This window comes from Misgurnus anguillicaudatus, chromosome 4 (genome assembly GCF_027580225.2).
Source record: "Misgurnus anguillicaudatus chromosome 4, ASM2758022v2, whole genome shotgun sequence".
Classification (NCBI taxonomy): Eukaryota; Metazoa; Chordata; class Actinopteri; order Cypriniformes; family Cobitidae; genus Misgurnus; species Misgurnus anguillicaudatus.
This window is the reverse complement of record NC_073340.2, coordinates 6526097-6533582: the sequence shown is the minus strand read 5'-3', so window position 1 is coordinate 6533582 and position 7486 is coordinate 6526097.

Here is a 7486-nt window from a genome sequence, read left to right as displayed (position 1 = left end):
CCTACACTTTCTATTGTATCTAGACAACATCATAACCTTTGGTGATGATTGAAAACAATGCGAGTTCCTGGGACACCTCGTACACCTGAAAAAACATTCACTTTTTTCACGACCTACCTTTAAACATTTGAACATGGTCTTTTAATTTTTTTCTTCACCTTCTCTCCATCTATAGCCTGCTTATTTGATAAGTTCTGGTTTCAGCTCTTAGAAAGTTCGTGATAAACGTTTGTGTGAAATGTTACCACTACATTCGGTCATTTGGACTTGTAAACATCTTGTTCATACAAAGTGTGACACTTATTATGTTATGTAAAAATAAAAGTGACTTGCATCAGTATGAAAAGCTAAATCCGTATGCATGACCTGATACAAATTTGGTGATTTTGTAACTTAGTGATTTTTACATAGACACGTCAGTTACTTTGCATAACCTGTATAACTCTATGAAACGTGTCCTTCAATAACTGAATCATGCCAACATTTTTACTCAAGAATTTCAATACTTATCAGGACCATTTTAAGCACATTACAATATACCATCATTTATTTACCATTCGTAAAACATGCGTAGTTGCAACACTACCATTCAGTTAGACTTTACATTTCTAGACTGTGTTTTTTCTCAAAGGTTGCTTATAATTACAGACAGCACACTACACCTACTGTAAGTGTATCTTAACAATGGCAAACAGGAATACCAACGTTTGCAAACAAGCGTAGTTAAGCACTTTGATTTTCGACATGATTCACAGAAAGCAACAGTGAATCAGTTCCTGGGACACCTCGTACACCTGAAAAAACATTCACTTTTTTCACGACCTACCTTTAAACATTTGAACATGGTCTTTTAATTTTTTTCTTCACCTTCTCTCCATCTATAGCCTGCTTATTTGATAAGTTCTGGTTTCAGCTCTTAGAAAGTTCGTGATAAACGTTTGTGTGAAATGTTACCACTACATTCGGTCATTTGGACTTGTAAACATCTTGTTCATACAAAGTGTGACACTTATTATGTTATGTAAAAATAAAAGTGACTTGCATCAGTATGAAAAGCTAAATCCGTATGCATGACCTGATACAAATTTGGTGATTTTGTAACTTAGTGATTTTTACATAGACACGTCAGTTACTTTGCATAACCTGTATAACTCTATGAAACGTGTCCTTCAATAACTGAATCATGCCAACATTTTTACTCAAGAATTTCAATACTTATCAGGACCATTTTAAGCACATTACAATATACCATCATTTATTTACCATTCGTAAAACATGCGTAGTTGCAACACTACCATTCAGTTAGACTTTACATTTCTAGACTGTGTTTTTTCTCAAAGGTTGCTTATAATTACAGACAGCACACTACACCTACTGTAAGTGTATCTTAACAATGGCAAACAGGAATACCAACGTTTGCAAACAAGCGTAGTTAAGCACTTTGATTTTCGACATGATTCACAGAAAGCAACAGTGAATCATCAAAACGTTGCTAGTTTTTTAGTTTCCGAAAGTTTACATTTTTACTTGCAAACAAACCAGGAACATTATTCATCTGAACACTTTCACCAAACCTATGTCTTTGTTGTTTTTATTTAGACAATCTTTTGTTTTCATAGTTTTGATCTGTTCATGTCAACTTTCTTCTGTATATCTTTCTCAGATTTCATAAACCTTTGAAACCTTTGTCTTAATGCCATCAATGTATTTATTACTTATCCGTTATTTGCTATACTTTATGTCATATTTTTTAGTTTACACCATTCATTTTTATAGAAAGTTTCAGAAACTCACATTTACATGGAATAATGATACATTTTACTTTTAATTGTGCCCAAGAGTGAGTGCTGGCCCAACAGGGGCAAACTGCAACCACGCCACAATCCTGAAGGTCCACAATCCAAACAAGAGCCCTTCAACACCTCAAACACTACACCGATCTCGCCCAACTGAAAACTGCAAAATGATGCACAGACGAGTTCAAATTGTAAAAACAGTAGTAAGAAAACTAATAATGTTTTACTAGTACAATCGTCACTTATAGTTTTGTCATATGATGATGATATGATGTTTCATCTTTCAGGTGTTTGTTGAAGTATTTTGGCACAACTGTTTATTCCAATCTTTGATCAGCCATGCATGACAGGGGTTTTTTGTTTTGGTTTGTTTTGGTTTGGCTCATCACACTAGTTTATGCAAACAGAAATTGTCAGATTTCACGTTTTCAGGATTCAAGTGCACAACACATTGCGATTACTGTCTGAACTCGTTCTCTGATTTATATAGAATATCTACAAAGTAACGATTGTTAAGATCTTCATGCGCGGAGTGTTTGCTCTGGTCTCATAAAAACAACCATTTACACTCAAAACCTATGGCTTCTCTGTCTTAATGTCATCAATTTATTATTTTGTCTACATCATCATCAAAATGTTTCACTATAAGAGTGTGCAAACTGTTTTACTTCGGTCTAGATTTTTATAGAAAGCTTCAGAAAATGTCGGGGTGCTAACATTTACAAGAATGATGAAGCATTTTACCTTTAAATGGTCCAAAGAGATTTTAAATGTGTCCAAACTATTTCAACCATTACTAAGTTGTAGATGTTTGCATCTTAATTTACAAGGTTTTTAACAAACAAACACACGTTCCTGTTTTGTCTTGCTCCGTTTCATAGCATTGCAACTGCATACTTAGTAATCCTTTCAACATAATGCGGTGTACCTAAGTTAAAGCTAAACAATCTTTATTATGCTGTAGACGTTTGGCGTATATTTTCTATGGAATTGATGAATTTACATATTCAAACATTACATTTTTCCTATATTTACTGTATCACGGTGAAGGTTTTAGTAAGTAAATCTAAAACACACTTCACTGTGTTGCTGGGTTCCCTTAATCGTCTAGCAACAATTTTCAAGAGATTACCAACATGTGTGGTGTGCTGGCTGTCGGGGGATCTGAGATGTACTTTGTTATTTTCTGAAGTAATTAAAAAGTTAACTATCTAACACTTAACTGCACAATAACTTAAGCGATAAAGAGTTTGACAAATGTTACTTAACCTATAGAAACGAAACCAACTGAATTACAAAGTCACTGACATAAAGTTTACACTTACAAAGAAAACGAATCACGCAGATGTTTAAAGTGAAGTTGTTCCACCCAGAGAGGTATGTCCCTTAACTCCAGGACTCATATCTCCGCCTACCTATTGCGTGCGTTAAAACGGTTCAAGTTTGGATCATTCAACGCATTTGCTTAACAAGTTTCAAGAAACTATGGACTCCTACTGCTACACCAACACATTCGCGCTACCCACACCAGAGCATTATGAGGATGAGAGAACCTACAGCTGGACCTGCGCCCTCAAGAAGGCCCATGCAATGCCTAGTGCCAATGCGTCCCCTGCAAAGCCTGATGGAGGTCCATCACCCTACAACAACACCCTTTCTACGGCTCCAGTGATGCCTGATGATGTTCCAATGGAACTGTGTCCTCAAGAAGGACCCTGCAATGCCTGCTGACAACTCCTGGGTGGATGAGTTCTGCATGGATCTGTGGTACAGCACCCTGACTTTCCTCACAACTCAGTATGGCTGCACTGTAACAACAGTCTGCGCAATACACTTTGCGAGTATCGATTCCACAGACTGATAGTTTCAAGATCATAAAAGCAAGCGTCGTGATACTTCTGTTGCAACTTGTTGACAAAAAGCTAAAGGCGCTCTGTAGCATCTGTGAAAACTCTTACCTATGTGGTTTGTGTGTGTTTTTACAATATCAAATAATGATCAGACTGCTGTTTGTGAAATTATTGATCCGACGGATGCTTACATTCTCGAGAAAAACGTTGTGATGTGTATACATTTCTAAGCTACATTGGTGACATATGATGTATTTCTTTTACTTGCTGAGAAATAAAATCTTGTTTCACTTTGGGCATCTGCGTGATTTGTTTTCTTTGTGAGTGTAAACTTTATGTCAGTGACTTTGTAATTCAGTTGGTTTCGTTTCTATAGGTTAAGTAACATTTGTCAAACTCTTTATCGCTTAAGTTATTGTGCAGTTAAGTGTTAGATAGTTAACTTTTTAATTACTTCAGAAAATAATAAAGTACATCTCAGATCCCCTGACAGTTAGCACACCATACATGTTGGTAATCTCTTGAAAATTGTTGCTAGACGATTAAGGGAACCCAGCAACACAGTGAAGTGTGTTTTAGATTTACTTACTAAAACCTTCACCGTGATACAGTAAATATAGGAAAAATGTAATGTTTGAATATGTAAATTCATCAATTCCATAGAAAATATACGCCAAACGTCTACAGCATAATAAAGATTGTTTAGCTTTAACTTAGGTACACCGCATTATGTTGAAAGGATTACTAAGTATGCAGTTGCAATGCTATGAAACGGAGCAAGACAAAACAGGAACGTGTGTTTGTTTGTTAAAAACCTTGTAAATTAAGATGCAAACATCTACAACTTAGTAATGGTTGAAATAGTTTGGACACATTTAAAATCTCTTTGGACCATTTAAAGGTAAAATGCTTCATCATTCTTGTAAATGTTAGCACCCCGACATTTTCTGAAGCTTTCTATAAAAATCTAGACCGAAGTAAAACAGTTTGCACACTCTTATAGTGAAACATTTTGATGATGATGTAGACAAAATAATAAATTGATGACATTAAGACAGAGAAGCCATAGGTTTTGAGTGTAAATGGTTGTTTTTATGAGACCAGAGCAAACACTCCGCGCATGAAGATCTTAACAATCGTTACTTTGTAGATATTCTATATAAATCAGAGAACGAGTTCAGACAGTAATCGCAATGTGTTGTGCACTTGAATCCTGAAAACGTGAAATCTGACAATTTCTGTTTGCATGGATTGGTGTGATGAGTTGAACCAAAATAAACCAAAACAAAAAACTCCCGTCAGGCATGGCCGACCAAAGATTGGAACAAACAGCCGTGCCAAAACACCTCAACAAACACCCGAAAGATGAAACATCACATCATCATCATATGACAAAACTATAAGTGACGATTGTACTAGTGGGACATTGTTGGTTTTCTTGCTGCTGTTTTTGCAGTTTGGGCTCGTCTGTGCATCATTTTGCAGTTTTCGGTTGAGCGAGGTCAGTGTAGTGTTTGGGGTGTTGGGGGGCTCTTGTTTGGATTGTGGACCTTCGGGATTGTGGCGTGGTTGCAGTTTGCCCCTGTTGGGCCGGCACTCACTCTTGGGCACAATTAAAAGTAAAATGTATCATTATTCCATGTAAATGTGAGTTTCTGAAACTTTCTATAAAAATGAATGGTGTAAACTAAAAAATATGACATAAAGTATAGCAAATAACGGATAAGTAATAAATACATTGATGGCATTAAGACAAAGGTTTCAAAGGTTTATGAAATCTGAGAAAGATATACAGAAGAAAGTTGACATGAACAGATCAAAACTATGAAAACAAAAGATTGTCTAAATAAAAACAACAAAGACATAGGTTTGGTGAAAGTGTTCAGATGAATAATGTTCCTGGTTTGTTTGCAAGTAAAAATGTAAACTTTCGGAAACTAAAAAACTAGCAACGTTTTGATGATTCACTGTTGCTTTCTGTGAATCATGTCGAAAATCAAAGTGCTTAACTACGCTTGTTTGCAAACGTTGGTATTCCTGTTTGCCATTGTTAAGATACACTTAGGTGTAGTGTGTTGTCTGTAATTATAAGCAACCTTTGAGAAAAAACACAGTCTAGAAATGTAAAGTCTAACTGAATGGTAGTGTTGCAACTACGCATGTTTTACGAATGGTAAATAAATGATGGTATATTGTAATGTGCTTAAAATGGTCCTGATAAGTATTGAAATTCTTGAGTAAAAATGTTGGCATGATTCAGTTATTGAAGGACACGTTTCATAGAGTTATACAGGTTATGCAAAGTAACTGACGTGTCTATGTAAAAATCACTAAGTTACAAAATCACCAAATTTGTATCAGGTCATGCATACGGATTTAGCTTTTCATACTGATGCAAGTCACTTTTATTTTTACATAACATAATAAGTGTCACACTTTGTATGAACAAGATGCCCACAAGTCCAAACGACCGAATGCAGTGGCAACACCCCACACAAACGTCCACCACGAACCCTCCAAGAGCCGAAACCAGAACCCATCAAACAAGCAGCCCAGAGATGGAGAGAAGGTGAAGAAAAAAATTAAAAGACCATGTTCAAATGTTTAAAGGTAGGTCGTGAAAAAAGTGAATGTTTTTTCAGGTGTACGAGGTGTCCCAGGAACTCGCATTGTTTTCAATCATCACCAAAGGTTATGATGTTGTCTAGATACAACAGAAAGTGCAGGCACGTGCCAAGACTCCCGCCGATCAGAAAGTCAGCAGCAACCCCAACAACCTCACGCACATTGACCCGGCCCCTCCCCGCCGCCACGGCAACACACACATCCACCACATATGCAGACATGAGGAGGACGCCAGCAATGTCAAACTCCTCCCCATCATCACATTCATACATAGCATCTAGGGCTTTTTTGATGAACACATTGATCGGTTCATCGGCGTTAACAGACACTTGAACCATCTTATCAAAAGATTTGTCCAGACTTTTCACGACATCTGTTTTTTTCTTGAGGTTGGTTACGCGCACGGCATCAGTTTCGCAGTAATTTTGCGGCAAGCACACATCAGCATTTGCAGATATTACTGCATAAAAAATATTAACAAGCTCACTCCTGCAGTGTTCTGAAAGCATTTCTTTAAAAACTGGAGGACCGCACACGTACGGCATCTTGCGTTTGTGATCACGCTCAAGTGACATTTGTTCTCTCCTTTCAAGAATCTGCAGCGTAGTAGACAACTTTACACGATGTATGTCCACAAGTCTCTCCCTGATTTTGTTAAGCTTCCGGTCGTGCTTGCACCGTCCTCAAAAATAGCGTCTGCAACTCCTTGAATCCTGCACAGTTGAGCTATGCCGTGTTAAAAACTTTGCTTTAAACAATTTAATGGAGAATTCCTGAAAGTAGCCTTCAAATTTGCCGCTAAATGAACATGCCAGAGCGTCGTATCTGAGGTGTGAGAGCTCCGAGTTTCAGGCTCTGATTTGTAACCTAAAAATCCTGACCCGTCCCCTCTAAACACTGCAATTCACACGCCCCTCATCACATAGTCATCGGTGTGAGTTATAAAGCTATAGAATATTAAAGTGTCAGTGGGAAAGGTCTTTCCCGGTATTTTCTATATCATCCTCTCCGCTCTATGCACCCGTAGGAAAAGGAATTCTTGCTTCTTATGTGGAGCGCTTAAATTTTTCTTAACTTGTAAAACAGGTGAAATAAAATCAGTTTCATAATGTACACAGCTAATATGAGGGGTTTTAGTTTCAGTCCTAATAGTTATCTTTAAGCTGTTATTTTTTTATAAATGAATAAGATCTTACACTTTACATTAAATTGTGT